Here is an 18,746-nt window from a genome sequence, read left to right as displayed (position 1 = left end):
GCGCCTGGGTGGCTCAGTTGTTGAGCGTCTACCTTCGGCTCAGGTCATGATCCCAGGGCCCTGGGATCAAGCCCCACATCGGGCTCCCTGCTCTGTGGGGAGCCTGCTTCTCCTTCTCCCTCACTTGTGCTCTCTAGCTCTCTCTCTGTATCTCTCCAATAAATAAATAAAATCTTTAAAAAAAAAAAAAAAGAAATAGTGCCTACAAAATAAATTCAAAGCTCCAGGCAATGAGCATCCATTACTGAGCCTCAATCTACATTATACCAACTGTGTACCACACTCTCCTCACATGGATCTAGATGTCCTCATTCTCTAAACACAGTGGACACTCTGCTGTCACCTGGCCTCTGGCCTCTGCCTCGAATTCCTTTTTCATCTTCCCCATCTTTAAAGTTTTAAAAACACGATACCCATATATACCCATGCATTCCACTTCTACTTATGTTTTAAGAGGGGACCGGGGAGAGGAAAAGGGAGAGTGAGAGAAAGAATCTTAAGCAGGCTGCACGCCCAGCACAGAGCCTGAGACACAGGGTTCAATGTCACAACCCTGAGATCATGACCTGAGCCGAAATCAAGAGTCAGACACTTAACCAACTGAGACACCCAGGTGCCCCTCTACTTATTTTTTTTTTTAGACAGTTAAAAATCAATGGCATCCCAGGGCGCCTGGGTGGCTCAGTCGGTTAAGCGTCTGCCTTTGGCTCAGGTCATGATCCCAGAGTCCCCGGAAGAAGCCCCACATGGGGCTCCCTGCTCAGCAGAGAGCCTCCTTCTCCCTCTCCCTCTGCTGCTCCCCTGCTTGTGCCCTCACTCTCTCTCTGCCAAATAAATAAAATATTAAAAAAAAAAAAAATCAATGGCATCCCAACCATCATGAATGTTCAGAACTGAGAAAGACAAAGTTAATTCCTTCAAAAATTCTGAAGGAGAGGGATTTGCAATATAAAATGTAATCATTCAGACAAAAATATCAATCAAGTGAGAAAATTGAAAAAAGATATTTTTCTCTCACATAATCTTTCTCAGGAAACTACTCCAGGATATATAGCACAACAATATAAGATTAAGACAAGAAAGAAAACAATATGAGATTCAGGAAAAGCTAAAGGGAGTGCCTAGTTTAACAGCAAAGAAAAAGCTCAGGAAGAGAGCAGATCTAGAAAATGAGATAGAAGGAGAACAGAAATCTCCTGGAAGAATATATTCAAGAAAAAAATTGAAAGAAAGTATCTGATGTGCTTCATTTTATGGCAAATCAGAGTAAGAAGCTCCTAGAAGATATAGAAAGAAATAACAGTGACAAAGAAATTACACAGGAAAAAACAAGGCATTAGTAACTTCACAAAAAACAAAAAAATCAGAAGTGAACTTTTTCATCAGAGCACATTACAATGTTCAGTTATAAATATCAGCATGGTATAATAATGTAACACTAAAAATAAGTTAGCCAAAAGTTGTAACCTAACAATATTGGGAATATGCAGAAAAGACATGGCAGTATAAAGGTGAAAAATCATCCTCAAAGACCATAATATAAAGTCAACAAACCATATCTAAAATAAATGAATCAAAAGGTAGCAATGTGTGTGTATGTAATGTAGCAATATGCAGAAGCAGGGGCGCCTGGGTGGTTCAGTCATTAAGCATCTGCCTTCGGCTCAGGTCATGATCCCAGGGTCCTGGGATCGAGCCCCGCATCGGGCTCCCTGCTCCATGGGAAGCCTGCTTCTCCCTCTCCCTCTCCCACTCTCCTTGCTTGTGTTCCCTCTCTCGCTGTGTCTCTCTCTCTCAAATCAATAAATAAGAGCTAAAAAAAGAAACAGATGAAGGGTTAAAAATGGTTGCCTCTAGAGAAGAGGACTAGAAAGAATGGATAAGAAACCACTGTATTTTCTAATAGGCCTTTTACAACACTTAGAATTTTAGACTAGGCAAATGTTATTAGTTTGACAAAATAAGAATTTAAAAGAAAGAATCAGCCATGTTCACAAGAATATTTTTGACAGTGTTTTTCATAATAGTAAAAGGCAGAAAGAATCTAAGTCTTCAATAATAAGTGACTGGTTAAATAAATTACATTATATCTATACAGTAGTTAAATGACTAGTCATTTAAAATTATGGTGCAGAAAAATATTTAATGACATGGAGAAATGTTCAAAATGAAAAATGACAATTCAAAATACAGTTAAAAAATTAAAAAATGGAATACCAGGGGCGCCTTGGTGGCTCAGTTGGTTAAGCGTCTGCCTTCAGCTCAGGTCATGATCCCGGGGGTCCTGGGGCCAAGCCAGCATCGGGCTCCCTGCTCGGCCGGGAGGGAGCCTGCTTCTCCGTCTCCCTCTGCTGCTCCCCCTGCTTGTGTTCTCTCCCTCTCTCTCTCAAATAAATAGGTGAGATCTTAAATAAATAATAAAATAAAATAGAATAAAAAATGGAATACCTATGAAAATATTAATGGTAATTTTAGAATTTTTTTTCTCAATGCTTCTCTGATTTTCCAAATTTTCTAAAGTAAATAGCAACTTTGTAAATGGAAAAAAAAAAACCCCACAAGTATAAATTTTAAAATAACTCATCATTCCATTTTAAATAATGTCACTTCATGACGTCTCCCCTGAATTAATCTTTCCCTCCCCCTGCATTTTCTATGTGCCACCATTAGAACGTTAATGCAATCTGATTTGTAACACAGGTAATTACTTGTCTGTTCTCCCATTGGATTTAACCTGCTGAAGAGAGGACCATGTGTAAGCCATCACAATACAGGTTGAGTGGAATATGCCTAGGCTTCTTAAGACAATCCCCCTAAAATGAGGAAATCCTAAAAATGGTCTGAGCATTACCTTAAAAAAACAAAAAGGATTGATGGACTAATTTTCAGAAGGATAATAATCATATAAAATATAAGTTCTCAGGTTGGTTGCTCTTACCACATTGCTGTTTATACTACCCTCTCTCACATACACTGTCTCTCAGATTGACTTTTTGACAAAAGCGTTCTGTTTTGTTTTGTTTTGTTTTTTAAATTTTCTATTGTTATGTTAATCCCCATACATTACATCGTTAGTTTTAGATGTAGTGTTCCATGATTCATTGTTTTATCTAAAGGCTTTCAGTGAGGCAGTGTTTAAATGCAGATCCTCAGGGTTCCTTAACAGATCCATATTTATCACTCCAAAATGCCAATTACTTAAGAATTTGATTAGAACATCAGTTACCCAAATGTTACTATAATAATTAAAATTAGGATTATTTCTTTATGTGAGTATATGGTTTCCAAATTCAGCAGAAATTTAAATATGTTTGGGGGAGCAAATATGAAAAAACATTCATAAGGTTTGGCTTTTATTTAGAACTAGTTTCAAAATGACTAATAAATGAAGCAGCACAAATTCTACAAACAAAAACCTTTCTGGGCAAAACCAGAAAATTCCACTCATTCTATTATGCAAAGGATTTTTAACTCTGTCCTATATAAAGGAGTCAACATCCAGAACATTTGATAAAAAGTCATAAAGGCGTTCTAATATTTCATCCTGGTAGAACTATTTTCTCCATGAGATCAACCACTACTTTTCAGCATGCTTTTGAATAGGCTATGTATGAGTAAGAGGAGACACAAAGAACAGAATGTTATGAAGTAAAGAGCTATTTTATCCACCCTCACTCTCCCATCCCCAGAGGTCTGAGCAAGAGGGCATAAGGACAAGGCAAATGGCCTTCTACAGAGCAAGGTTAAACTGTCTATTGAGTGACAACTGTGGAATAAGGAAGGAATTAAATTCTAATGACAATAGAATCTGTAGACACATTTCTTAAACTGTATCAACTTTTAAAAACAAGACTATTTTAACTACAGAAAAATAAAGGATAATTTGCTTTAAAAAATAACGTGCCAGGAGTTTATTTTGTATTTTAAGTTATATGCAATAAAGATATAGGTTATTACAGAGAGGACACAGGCAGAAAAACTTAAAACCAAAAATGTTATGAATAATACCAACTGAACTTTATTTGAGCAACTCAAAAATTGTAATGTAATAAAACATTTTACAAGAAATCAACTTACCATCAAATTTTCAAGAACATACCTTCTGCAGTAAGCAAAACACACTACTAAGAATTCCAGAAAATGCAGACCAATCTACAACAGAGAAAGCAGATCAGCAATTGCCAGGGACTTGAGATGGGGGCAGGGGGTTTGACATCAAGAGGGCACGAGGGAACTAGACAGAAATGTTCTAAATAATAATTGTAGTTATAATTACACAGCTATATGCTTCTGTCAAAACTCAAAACACTGCCCACTTAAAATGTATAGTTCACTGTAAGTAAATTATACCTAAATAAAATTGATATAAAAAATACACTCATAACAGGTGATCATGGCTGACAATCATTCCAATTACATAAAGACTGTTTTATTGTAAGTTACTGTGTTTCTGACACACAAGGTTAAAGATACCATTAGTAAAAACTAGCTGAGTGATAGTATTAGTTTACAGTTACCAATCGTAATAACTTATTACTGACCTTGAGGCACTTCCACCCACACTGTACTCACTACATATTACTTTATACTACTGGTTATGTTTTTTTTTTTTTTCCCCCTACTGATTTAGTGTTGAGACAAAAGAAAAGAAAGAAAAAAGAAAAAAGTAGCATCCTCCAAGATCTACCTCAATTCTTTTCATTGAAGTATTAATACACTGATTTACACCAGGAAATATTTCAGACAAGTAGTTTTTCTTTCTTAATACTAAAAAAGCAACAGTTTTTGAAAAAATATAGAACAGCTATCTTGATTTCTCACACTGTACAGTGATACTTTAGGTGATTAATAGAGAATTTTCATAATTATATTTAAACAATTATTTCATATTTGAAGAAAGTAAGATTATTTAATAGGCATTAAATACCCAATATGAACTTATAAAAAAACTACTGCATGAAAGTACATTTTTAAAGTGGAAATATGATAATTTTATTTCTTTCCAATGTTCACAGTGTTTCCATCGTATATAAATTTTACTAAAATGTTTATCAATAATGTATCAATTTTTAAAATATAACATGACCTATCTCACACTTAATAAGAGAAATTGGTTTAAGATAACTTATTTCACAAATCTTAACAAAAAAACACTTAAGCAGTTTACTATTATTTTAAAAATTAATTACACAGTAACACAGTAATCAAGACAGTGTGGTACTGGCGAAAGAACAGACAAATAGATCAAAGGAACAGAATAGACAGACCAGAAATAGACCTACACAAATATAGTCAACTGATCTTTGACAAAGGAACAAAGGCAATTCGAATAAAGATAGGTTTTTCAACAGATGGTGATGGAACGACTAGATATCTATATGCAAAAAAACTTGAATCTAGATACAGACCTTATACCATTCACATAAAATAACTCAAAACAGATCAAAGATCTAAATGCAAAATGCAAAACTATAAAACAACTAAAAGACAGTATATGAGAAAATTTAGATGACCTTGGTCTGGCCATGACTTTTTAGATACAAAACCAAAGGCACAATCATTGGGGGGGAGGGGGGTGTTGATTAAGTTGAACTTCATTAAAATTAAATACTTCTACTCTTCAAAAAACACTGTCAATAAAATAAGAAGACAACCCACAAACTGGGAGGAAATATTTGCAAAAGACATATATGATAAAGGGCGCATTCAAAGTATACAAAGAAGAACTCTTAAAACTCAACAAAAAGTAAACAAACAACCCATCATAAAAGTAAGCCAAAGTTTCTCAACAAATATCTCACCAAAGATGATACACAGATGACAAGCAAATAAGCATATGAAACTGATCAATATCATATGTCATGAGGGAACTGTAAATTAAAACAACAATGAAATACCACTACACACCTCTTAGAATGGCTAAAATCCAAAACACTGACTATACCAAATACTGAAGAGGATGTGGAGCAAGAGAAACTCTCATTCATTTTCAGTGGGACTACAAAATGGTACAGCCACTTTGGAAGACTGGCAATTTCTTACAAAATGAAAATTAAACATACTCTTACCACACAATCCAGCAATCATGCTCCACAGTATTCATTTAAATGAGTTGAAAACATGTCCACAAAAACCTGCACATAAATGTGTATGGCAGTATTATTCAGAATTGCCAAAACTTGGAAGTAGCCAAGATGTCCTTCAAAAGGTGACTGGATAAACAAACTGAGGTACATTACACAATGGATTACTATTCAGCACTAAAAAGAAATGAGCTCTCAAGCCATGAAAAGCCATGCTTATTGCCAAGTAAAAGAAGCCAATATGAAAAGGCTATATACTATATGATTCCAATTATATGACATTCTAGAAAAGGCAAAACTATGGAGACAGTAAAAAGACCAGCAGTTGCCAGGGGTTCTATGGGGGAGAGGGAGGGAGAGAGGCATGAAAAGGTGAATCACAGGGAAAACTGAGGACTTCTGTTAATAATGATTGTCAGTGTTGGCTCATAGATTGCAAGAAACATACCCTGGTAGGGATTTGTTGGTGGGGTAGGTTTTGGAGGTAGTAAAGACCTTTACTTTCTACTCAAATTTGCTGTGAACCTAAAACTGCTCTAAAAATTCAAGTCTATTATTTTTGTAATTAATTACATAAAAAAAAAGTTCTTTCCAAAATAAGGTCCAGATCTTTTATGTACAGTTTAATATGGAAATGTAATGCAATGGCTTTCCTGCTCATACAACCTAAAGGATCCACTTTTTCTTTAAACCATGTCAGATCCTTTCAAAAGTATCTTTCTTCAAGAGAAGTTTATGGGTTTTGCTTTTATGAGAAATTCAACAAGCTTCTCATATTGAGAAACAGTTCTTATTGTCAAAATCTTAAGTTTTACAATAACAGCTTCACTTTTACAATGATGGTTTCAAAAGATTATGCTCTCAATGCCAAGAAAGAAACATTCACCAATATGTGTCAACTCCAGGGTTTTACCATATTACACACAACTGATTTCTTCATTCAATCTCTTGGCATTTAATTGCTTTTTTTTCCCCCAATATATGAAAAAAATCATGCTTACAAGCCTCTCATTACAAAAAAGAAAGTATTAAGAAGCTAAAAGCTCAAAAGAAATGTATTAAATATTAACAAGTTTAATTTAGACATCTAATTTTAAATCTTAATATTTTCTAAGAAACCACCCCAAATTCTTAACAATGATATTTTTAAAGTTTGACTAAGAGCTGGATCATTTAAAAATCAAAATTTATAGGGAGGATGGGTAAAAGAACATAAAAAGTCAGCAACATAATCATGTTTGAGCAATGGTGTAGTCTTAAATTCTTCAAAGATATGATAATTTAGGTGATCTATATAAAAAGCAAAGCCAGGACTTAAAAGTATACAAAAACTATACAGAAAAGTATACAAAAAGACATTAAAACCATCTTGGTAAGAGACTTTTATTAAAGCAGAAATTCGCTTTCAAAAAATGCAAATCAATGTTTTTTAGTAATTACATATTTTTTATTTTTATTTTTTTAGTAACTACATATTATATGTGATGTTCTGTGACACTTTCCTGCCTCCAAAGGACTTATAGTCTCAAAGAGAAGACACAATGAATACAAGAGAAATCATTATTAGTCACAAGTGATAAATGATCAGTTGAGAGAAGCATGGAAAATAAAAATTATGGTTATCTTTAGCCTTACTAATTTGGGAGAATGCAAGAAAGATAAACAATTCATTTTGGATGCAAATTGTAAGGTATTATTAATATCTGGAAAACACCTTCAGAAGTCAATGCCAAGCTGCTAATCTAAAAATTATTAGAATATGAAATGACGGATGTTAACTAAACTGATTGTGGTAATTATTTCATAATATATGTAAGTCAAGTCACCCTAAACTTCTACAGTGCTGTATATCAATTATATCTCAATAAAACTGAAAGAAGAACACATGCAAAAATCATTAGAAGAGAGGTGAAGATTAAAGACATTGGGTTAGATGAAGTCACTTAAAAAGAGAAAACTAAGCTAGAGAAAATAGACTAAAGACAGGGCTTCGGAAAAGCTAATTTTAGGAGTAGGTAGCTAAAGACTGGGGGGAGGGTTTAAAGGGGTAGGTGGACGGGGGAGGAGAGAGAGAGCTAGGACAGATGAACCAACAAAGCAGTTAAAAAACTAAGAAACATTAGAGCAGGAAGTACTGTTACATAGTCTACTCCAGAAACAAACTAAAAAAAAACCCTAAAAGAACAAAAAATAATGAATACCTCATCATCAATGAAACAAAGTCACAGCCACAACCACAAACCACAAACTATCACCAAAAAAAAAAAAAAAAAAAAAAAAAAATTACTGTATTAGGTGATATCTGGAATCAAAATGAGGAGTAATGCTGAGAACCAAACCACACCTCCTCAGATCTCAGGCAGAAAAGAGATTTCCCTAAGGCTGGAACAGTTCTAAAGCCCAGTCAAAGAAACTCTGTTTAGGGTAATGATGTTTCAACATCTACATAGGATAAGACAGGTTTCTCCAGAAAATCATGTCTACAACGACAGAAGGACGGAGGAAAACCCAACAAGATTTTGCATTATCAATGATCAAGCTTCTTTGCTCAGACAGGCTGCCAGATGGAGATGAAAAAGAAGGGAAACAGTAATCACCAAACCACTTATTACAGACACTCCTGTGACTCACAGGACTACGGAGCCACAGTGACCTTCACAGTACTGCAAACTGAGGTGAGACATGTCCCCGGAGCATATGACACACACATTTTTTTCAAGCAATACCTGGTCTCAATGGAACTGAACCTACTAAAAAAAGAGTAAGAAGTAAAAAGGAATCAGCAAAGAATTTATACAGAATGATCAAGGACGGATGGAAGGAAATAGGGAAATGTCAGCCAAAGAAAAGAAACTGTCTTAAGAAATAGAGGAGGTACTCACAAATTATTTTTCTACAGTCTTAAAAAAATTACAGAGAATATGAGGTACATCAAAGAAAAAAGGCTCAAAGAAAAGTATGAAATATCTAAGAAAAGATAACAAAAGAGATGAAAAGCAAATTGATAGGGTAATGAAAAACCTGGAGATTACACACACACACACACACACACACACAGATTAAAGCCGTAAAAGAAAGAACAAAAAAACCCCAAACACTCACTACTGAAACAGGAAAAGACAGGTATGAAAACAAACAAACAAAAACACACAAAATGGAAATTTTTTAAAAGATATATAAGAAATGAGATGATCAATATAGAAGGTAAAAAAGATCCAGCCTATACACACTTGACATTCTCACAAAAGAAAACAGAACAAATGGAACAGAAAAAAAAAGTGATATAATAGAAGAAAATTTTTTCTTGGAATAAAATGAAATACATAAAAAAACAAAGTGTTCCTGGGGCACCTGGCTGGAGCAGTCGCTTAAAGGTCCGACTGCTGGTTTCAGCTCCGGTGGTGGTATTGAGATCCACACTGGGCTCCACACTCATTGCGCAGTCCACTTGAGACTCTCTCTGCTCCTCCCCCATGAGCACACACACACACTCTCTCTCTTTCTCGCTCTCTCTCAAATAAATATATCTTTTTAAAATAATAATAAAAATAAATAAATAAGTGTCCCCCCCCAAAACTGGATTTCAAGCAATTAATACTAAGACATTTCTATGAGGTTACAGAACTTAAGAGAAAGAATATAAATATAAATGCTGTGGGTACATAGGCAGAAAAATCAAGACTGGCCTTAGACTTTTCTGTAGCAGCATTCACCATTATCTGGAGATGACAGAACAGTATCTTCAGGGTTCTAAGGGAAAATATGATACCTAATCACACAGTGCCCAAGTTGTCCACAAAGCATAAAAGCAACCTACAAACACTTCCAAATATTCAATTACTCAAGAAATACAGCAACCATGAGCTCTTCTTGGAAAAACACACACACATACAGACCCCTAATAACCAAATTCAGCCAGCCAAGAATGTGTGTTAGTATAAATAAGGACTAGATTTATATTTATAGGATGGAGACAGAGCAGGTCCTTTGTCCTCTGACTGAATGGGTCTTTATAAAGAAACACCATATTAACAGAATATGATTAAAATATATGGCTGCATTAATGCCATCTTTTCTTATCAAGTGAAAGAAAAGAATTAAAAAAGTACAACATATTATAATAGGAGAAAACCAGGGAAAATTATTCCTATGGATACCTCAAAGAAACTGGGTCCTTCCATTTCAGGTCTTCCAGAAGTAGGACTACAGATAAGACCTCAGCAGGTGTACTAGAAGTGGCAAGTGTGACAGCCTCAGAATGCCCTGTGACATGGCCTCTGGATCATTGCTTTTATGGACCCCATTGGATTTCGTACTGACTCTTTTTGTGAGTGACCAGATAGTCCAAGGTTTTGCTGGGGCACAAATAATGAACCAATCTTTTTAAAATACACAACTAAAAGAAAATAATACTCTTACATTTAAACTAAATTAGCAATCTATTATTTTCTAATCAAGTTGCATAAGCCAAAACTTTACAGGATTTTATTCTATAGGATTTGGTTTCTCAATCTACTGACCAAAGAAATTTATTCTCCTAAAAAAAATAATAATAATAATGGTACTTGTTTGGGGGCATCAGTCCCTGATAATGGAATTTCTGAGAGCCCACTTCCCAAGATAATTTGCAGTGAACAAAGAGCAGGTAGTAAGCACTGGATGCTTTTTAATATAAAAGTAAAACTTACTAGCTATGAAAATTACTTACAAAATAGAATGCCAAGTGTTACACAACTTGACAAAGTACAAATTTAATATAACTACTAAAAATGAAGAGGGAGAAAAAAGGAAATATGTTAATTTCTTACTTTCCATTGCAGTAAATAAACTGATGGAATAATATACAGTAAAAATATAATTATCCCAATCTCTTAATATTTTTTTTTCAACTTTAGTGAATCATTTGGGAATTTTTTATTACAAAAGATCACTTATTTAAGAATTGTCACTCCTTTGGTTTTACTTCAATTTCTTTTACTTCTGTTAAAATCAAGTAATACTACTTTTGTTAAACAAAAATAGTAACGTAGGATGACTCTATCCTTATCATTTTCCTCTCACTTCTGTCTAAAAATATACATATGTATGTGGGTATGTGCATGTGTGGTATGCATGCAAGGAAAGGAAAAAAATGTCTGAAATGGTGTTTCAAATTATGATTATGTATAGTAGAATTAGGATTTTTTTTTTTAAGATTTTATTTATTTATTTGTCGGAGAGAGAGAGGGCACAAGCAGGGGAAACGGCAGGCAGAGGGAAAAGCAGGCGCCCGCTGAGCAAGGAGCCCCATGTGGGACTGGATTCTAGGACCCCAGGATCATGACCTGTGCTGAAGAGAGACACTTAATGGACTGAGCCACCCAGGAGTCCCAAATTACATTTTTTCGTTTTTTTTTTAATTTCTTCATCACTATTATAGTTGAGTGTTTATATAGTAAGTACATAATCATTTAATGCAAATCTGTATCTTAAAAACCTGGTAGGGCAACATCACAGAAATCATGAATTTGACCCAGGAGAGAAATCATATGTGCCCCCATATATCTCTGTATTTATTCAATCATTTATTTACTGATTTTTCAACCAGTAACTTTCTAGTACCCCGTATGCAGAAGAAATAAAAGACTTCAAAATGTCTTAAGTATCTTAAAATGTCATCCCATTCTTAAAAATAGGAAGTTTGTACAGACCTACCTCAGAGATATTGCGGATTCAGTTCCAAACCACCACAATAATGCAAACACCACAATAAAGTGAGTCAAATAAATTTTTTTTGTTTCCTAGTATATGTAAGAGTTATGTTTATACCATACTGTAGTCTACTAAGTGTGTAATATAGCATTATGTCTAAAAAAATGTACATACCTTAATTAAAAATACTTTATTGCTAACAAATGCTAACGTCATCTGAATTTTTGCCAAGCCATTATCACTGATCACAGATCACCATAACAAATATAATAATGATGAAAAAGTTTGAAATATTGTGAGAACTACCAAAATGTGACAGAGACATGAAATGAACAAACATTGTTGGAAAAGTGGCACCAATGAAGGGTTGCCACAAAACTTCTATTTGTTAAAAAAAAAATAACAAAAAACAGTATCTGTGAAGCACAATAAAACAAAGTATTAGGCATTAGATAATTATAATGTATATATATAACACATCATGTTCTAGTAAAAGCCACTGATATAAAATTTAAAGCCTGAAAGAATAAACACAACACAAACACCACCAACAAAATTTTAATCTATTCTTAGTGGATACTATACAATTTTTTTTTTTTTTGCAACATAGCAGATGTGACTTTTTTAAAAAAACAGGGTCATCTTATTACAACTTTTATTTAAACAGAAAGCAAAATCTAAATAAATAAAAATGGCATCTCAATACAATGGCAGAGGGTTTGAACGCTTCTACTTAGAAAAGGGACTATACTTCCCATGCTAGGAAAAACTATTCTTTCTTACTGTTTTCTTGTTATCCAATATCTTCCACTTCGGGATATTCCCTTGAGTCATCTCCCTCTGTATAGCCTACCAGTCTAATGGACTTTTTGGCATAAAGGGGACATTCTAATACCTTCTTAGCATATTTTCCCCTATGATCACATTTAATCAAATGCCAAAGCTCTAATTTCTCATCTTGCAACGGTGTATTTCTTTTTAAGAAAGGATCCATAATCCCTGAGAAACAAACTGAGGGTTTTAGAGGGGAGGGGGAGGGGGGATGGGTTAGCCGGTGATAGGTATTAAGGAGGGCAAGTACTGCATGGAGCACTGGGTATTATAGGAAAACAATGAATCGTGGATCAGTACATCAAAAACTGATGATGTATTGTATGGTGACTAACATAACATAATAAAATAAAACTAAAAAAAAAAAAAAGAAAGGATCCATAAGAATTTAACTAAACAAGCAAAGTGATAGAAATCACCAGATTATAGTAAACTATTTCCCAGAAACATTCTAAATTTTGAGGGAAGGTAGGTAATATTTTAATAAAAACAACCACTGGCAAAACCTAAAAGAAGATATATATTCAAAAATATGTACATTGATTCGCACCCTTGGTTTACATCTGTTTTTGCTCTGAAATGGGGGAAAGCCCAGAGAACACCTCTTTGAAAAGGTTAAAAATAACTTCCCCCAGGTGCTCTTTGAAACCCACATATATGACATTTGTTGGCTGAGTCTCCACATATGCCTTGCAAAAAAGTGGTAAACATCTCAAAGATGATGCGAACTGCAGGTATGCAAAAGGAAATGCTAAAAAGTGTACTATTTATACAGTGTTGAAAGCTCTTAGGGAGATGATTCAAAAGTATTCTAAAATCATTCTTTGAAACTTGAAGTAAGTGCATCTAGCACCAAAACACAGATTTTATAAATATGAATGATGAACTTTACGTAAGTTATGAATTGCATGTACCTTGCCATTTTGGGAAAGTGTTTTGCTGGAAGACAAATAATGTGATTACGCATCACCTTCCTTTTATTTTTTTTTTTTTTTGTCCCATTATTTCTCATACCAACGTAGAAGAATTTGGGCAGGGGGAGAATGAAGCTGATCAGCTCAAGTAACTTTGATACAAGCACATCTAATTTTCCCTCCACATAAAGAGTGGAGTGGAGAGAGAAAGGGAAGAAAGGAGGAGCATTAAAACAATGGAAAGAGAAGTTGTAGGTAGAAGCAAGAATGAGACACGTGGGCTTATAACATGGTGCCCTTCTCCCACAGAATGGAAATCGGAAAAATGACACAAGGTACATCTATAAAAGGTCATAAATATGAGCCACAAACCATGGCTTAAAAATGTGAGATTACTTAGTGAGTCAGGCACTGTCTCTTAGCTCAGGCACTAACATTCAGCACTATGGCCACAGACAATAGGGCATGGCTGCTGGACTGCTCCTCCTTTGGGAAGTCAGGTGTGGTATCCAGCTAAAGTTGCTATTTGGGGCTTTGGCCAAGAGCTGTCACAATGAAACAGAATTGAAAGAGTATGGTCTTACAGTCTTGCAGACCTGGGCTCACAAACCACTCCTCCTAATTCTGTCTGTGAGTCTCAGTCTGCTCATAAGCAAAATGTGTATAACTAAAACCAGTTCACATGACTGTCATAATAAATACGGAGGTGATATATGTAAAGCATCAGTACCTGGCTTGGCAGAAGCCCAGGAAGAGTTCAATACGTGAGCTCCTTTCCCTATGTCCCTCTCACTTAGTTTTCTTCCCAACACAATAACATCTAAAACATTCAAACTATGCTCTTCCTAGAGCTAACAAGTAAAGCTACCGCTTTAAGTTTTAATGTAATGGTTTGAGAGACTGTCATTGATATAGGTGATCTTTGAGGGTCCTTTTCATTCCTATGAAATGTATCTCTCAGCCAAATAGGGAACAAGCATAGTATAGCACAAAGGTGGCTGGACCTGATGTGACTATATCTGGGTTCTGGTCATGACTCTATTAGTCATGTGCTTTGGCTAATTACAGCTGCTCTGGATCCCAGTTTCTTAATGTAGAAAATGAAAGTACTGAGCTAGACTAAGATACCTTCCGGCTCTGAAATGGTATTCTATTGTCTACGTATTGCTTGAAATTCAACTGGGCTAGGTATTGTAAGATGCAAAAGGAATAAGTATGAAGTCCACTAACTATAAGAACAAACCAACAGTTACCAGAGGGGAGGTGGGTTGGGGGATAGGTAAAACAGGTGATGGGGATTAAGGAGGGCCCTTGCTATGATGAGCACCAGATGTTGCACGGAAGTGTTGAATCACTATATTGTACACCTGAAACGAATCTTAAACTCCAGGCTAACTAACTGGAATTTAAATAAAAACTTATTAAAAATGGGGTATATCTGAAGATGAAAAAAATAGGTAGATAAATAAATAAATGGAACTAACAAGCTGCCTAGATAGAAAAGAGACACATGATAATTAATAAGAGAGCTATCTGTGTAGATAAGCACCATGATAAAACATTACATAATGTAAAAAAGAAACATTATGTAATAATATAAAAAGTAATACCTTGTCTAAAAAAGCTGGGGGTTAAAAGAGGAAGTTGAGGAAACAGCCTAAACTAGAAGCAAGATAAGAGTCTGTCAGAAACCGAACTTTAAGCTTTGAAGCACCTCATGTTTAAAATGCAGATAATATCACCTAGTGTTTATCTGTCAAAACATAAAGGGGCTGAATAAGATCTCTTAAGGAGAGCCATTATCATATGTTGTACAGTAAGATATTAACGGCTTGATACAGATACTAACAAAAATTTAAAAGATGAAAAAAAGATATTATTAGGAGAAAAAAAAGAATTTTCAGAAGAGAGGATAACTGAATTGAGAGCCCTCTGAAATTCAAGTTCTTTAGTATGGCATCCAAGACCTTTCCTAATCTGGTCCTAACTTTCCTTTCTAGGCGCATCCCCAACATCCCACCACCAAAGATGTGATACTCTTGACTTCAGGAGGCTCTTTACAATTCCCTGATTTTGGTCCCAAGTGACTGAATATAAGGGAATATGACTTAAATAAAAAATGGATCAAAACAAAGAGATAAAAATCCCTCTGCTTCTCTAGCTCTTAAGATTTCCTCATAACTTGACAGAATGTCTCAACATATCTAGAGGGAGAATGCATCAATCAAAAGGTGAAGGAAAGGGGAGGACTGGTTAGCAAAGCAATCAGAGAAGTCACCCAGGCAAATGTTCACAAGATCAATCTAAGCCACAGGAGAAGAAGTCTTGGCTAGGTTGACTAGAATAATATGGTTTCCTTGGCAAAGCTCTTCCTGCAGTGGGTAAGATAGCCTCAAGCTAACTCAGCTGAGAGGTACTTCTTCAAACAAATATCCCTATGGGTTCTCTTTCCATACTCAACAGGTGGTCTCTGGCAACATGGTCCCCATGTATCTTGCCAGAAGAGAGTGCACTGGTCAGAAATGCTGGGTCGACTTGACAGCTGTATTTCTCAATCCCATCAATTGACCTCCATAATAACAACTTGGCTTCCCAAGAAGCCCGCCTACAGGGAGACAGTAGACTGATTTGCCAAATCAAGCAATCCAATCTGCTTGACAGTTGTATCTCTCACTGGAAATTAATAAATTGACAGACAAATATATATAGAGAGAGAGAGAGATCCATGTCATCAGTTTCTAAGAACAGGATTAACGTGACTCTCAGTGCACCCAACATGTCAAGTGTCAAACACCAGACCCTGGACTGCAATGACTCCACAAAGGGAAGGCCAGTCACTGTTGGCAACACAGCACTTTGCATAGCCCTGAAACAAAGACCTTTAATATTCACACTACAACATAGGGCATATATATTTGTGATTTCATTCCTCTATTCATACAATGTTTCTTCTTTCCAGAATGCCCTCCTCCTACCCCTTCTCCACCTGGAGAACTCCTCCTCCTCCTTTAAGGCTATAGCTCAAATGTCAGTTCTTTCTCACAGCTTCCCTAACCACTCAGGTAAAATTAATCACATCCTCTTTACTGCTGCCATGGCAACCCGTGTACACTGGCCTGGGCCAGTGCACTCACATCAGAGTGGAAAATCCAGTCTGGTTCCTCCCCTTATGTGCTCACCTCCCCCAACAATGCCCATGCATTCATTTACATTAACAACTCCTAGCAGAGTGCCACCTACACGTTAAATGCTCACTAAATGTGGGAATGAGAGAAGGTAAGGAGGTGGCTATGGGCAGATAAAGAGGTTCAGGTAATAGAACTCTACACAGGGCGAAAACAACATGAGTTAAGAAAATGAGAAAGTGAGACTAGATAAGGTCTTCGTGAGAAGAAAACAAGGTTAAAAGCAGAGGGTTGACTGAGGAGGGTTACTGGAGAAAATAATGGAAAAGAAACTTTTGACAAATTATTGAGGGTCCTGAAAGGTCGATAAAGGGGTATAAATGGGATTAAGTAGGTAAAAGGAAACTACAGTAAGGTCTTAGGAAGAAGACTAACATCAAGAATTTGATAAATGGCAGAATGTGATTACAAAAATAACAAAGAAGAACTAGAGCTTGGAAGCCCAAGTTGGAATCTCTACCCCAACCCCCACCCCATCACACATAATGACTAGCAAGTTATTTAACTCCTGTGAGCCTTAATTTACTTATCTATAAAATGGGGTTCATAGTATCTACCCTGCACCCCAGTTCCAAGGAGTAAATATTACCTCACACAGTGACTGAGACACTATACCAATCTCTAATAGCTGCCACTGTGACTGGCTTTATAAACATTAATCTAGCACTGTAAGTAAAGTTAATTAAAGGAGAGGAATGGAAGCTGAAAGATTATTTAATAGGAAATTAACAGTCACTTGATTTGGGCGCAGGTATAGACTTAAAATCCTATCCCTTTTTGGCTTTAGTAATAGCTCTTCTCTTAATCAGCATTAATACCTCAGACAAGTCACTTCTCTCAGTACATATTTCCTGACCTGCAAATTGGGATAATAGACTCTATCCTTCCTATTTCACAAATTTATTATGTTGGTTTTTTTAAATAGGAAAAAAATGCATTTGAAAGTGCTTCACATGTCATATAGTACTTTGGGGAAAACAAGAGAAGAGGATGGAACAAATTTAAGAAATATTTTCAAGAAAAACTCAAGGACATCAAAAACATTATGAGACAAGGGACACCAAATAAGAAAATGCCAAAGTATTAAGAGAATGCTTCTTTACAATGAACCCAAAAATTCAGAGGAGAAAAGAGTTTGAAGAAGATAATTTGGGAAAGGTCTATTCTAAAGCAAAAGGGCATCGACCTAAAAGCAGATGGAAGTACAGGACTAGAGTTTGGGTGATAGGCAATCACTGAAATCACCTTGGGTGATGTGAAATAGAGCTCTGAGAATTGCCAGTAACATCCATCAGAGAGAGAGTTATGAGAAATGATGATTATCTATGACACAAATGCAAAGCAAGAAGAACTAAAGTTGTAAGATTCAAAACTCAATAAGTAAGTACCTAGCAAAGGGCAAGGATAAAACTCACCCCACAAAGAGAAGACAGGTATTACAGGAAGAAGCATGGGCCACAGAAAGTTCAAAGTAAAAATCTCAAGTAGAGTGTTCATGTAACTGAAAAGCCAAGGTCATGTGGCATTAGCACGTCAAGGAGATTGAGAGGAAAAAACCTCTACAATTGGCTAGAATGTGGTCACCAGCGACCTTCAAGAGTGCAGTTCCAGTACGGAGGTGGGACCAAAGCCAGATTGTAAGGAGTTAATCATAATTCTATGATCCGGACACGAAAAAGCAGTTGCCAGTAAACTGAAGGTGAAATTCACAGATAAGAGAAAAGCACATTTAATAATTGAAAGGGGACAAACTTTATCTCAAGAAAGCTTCTTAGGATTTTTAACACTTCCACAGGAGAAAGAGGACTTTGGTTTTTCAAAATCTCCCAAAACACATATATAAGTAGCAAAACACATGGAAGTTAGACTTTGCTGCAACTGAAGGACAAAAAAAAGAGGTGACTTAGCCCTAATAGTGATCTAAACCTCAGAATAAAATAAATTCACATACCTTAAATAAGGCATTTCAGTAAGTTATATTAATCATTATAGGCAAGTCATAATAGCCTTTGTGTGAATAAATTACATATTACTAAAAAGAA

General features: G+C 35.6%; 1 protein-coding gene across 7 annotated transcripts in view; it reads right to left on the bottom strand.

The window, feature by feature from the left end:
- The window catches only part of GTDC1 (glycosyltransferase like domain containing 1), a 391,241-nt gene that overhangs the window by 306,417 nt on the left and 66,078 nt on the right, over positions 1-18,746 (bottom strand). For 2 of the 7 annotated variants that reach the window (XM_035008100.1, XM_035008107.1), the window contains exon 1: positions 2,218-2,256. The exons of 2 other annotated variants lie outside the window; for them this stretch is intronic. The gene's annotated coding sequence lies outside the window, so the exon portion shown is untranslated. Of the gene's footprint in view, positions 1-2,217; positions 2,257-18,746 lie in introns of those variants that run through there. 3 more of the 7 variants (XM_035008103.1, XM_035008108.1, XM_035008104.1) reach the window with 3 other exon arrangements.

Source organism: Mirounga leonina, unplaced genomic scaffold (assembly GCF_011800145.1).
Source record: "Mirounga leonina isolate KUSES-001 unplaced genomic scaffold, KU_Mleo_1.0 Mir_151, whole genome shotgun sequence".
Classification (NCBI taxonomy): Eukaryota; Metazoa; Chordata; class Mammalia; order Carnivora; family Phocidae; genus Mirounga; species Mirounga leonina.
Note: the sequence above shows the minus strand (reverse complement) of the source record. Positions and strands in the feature narration are given on the sequence as shown.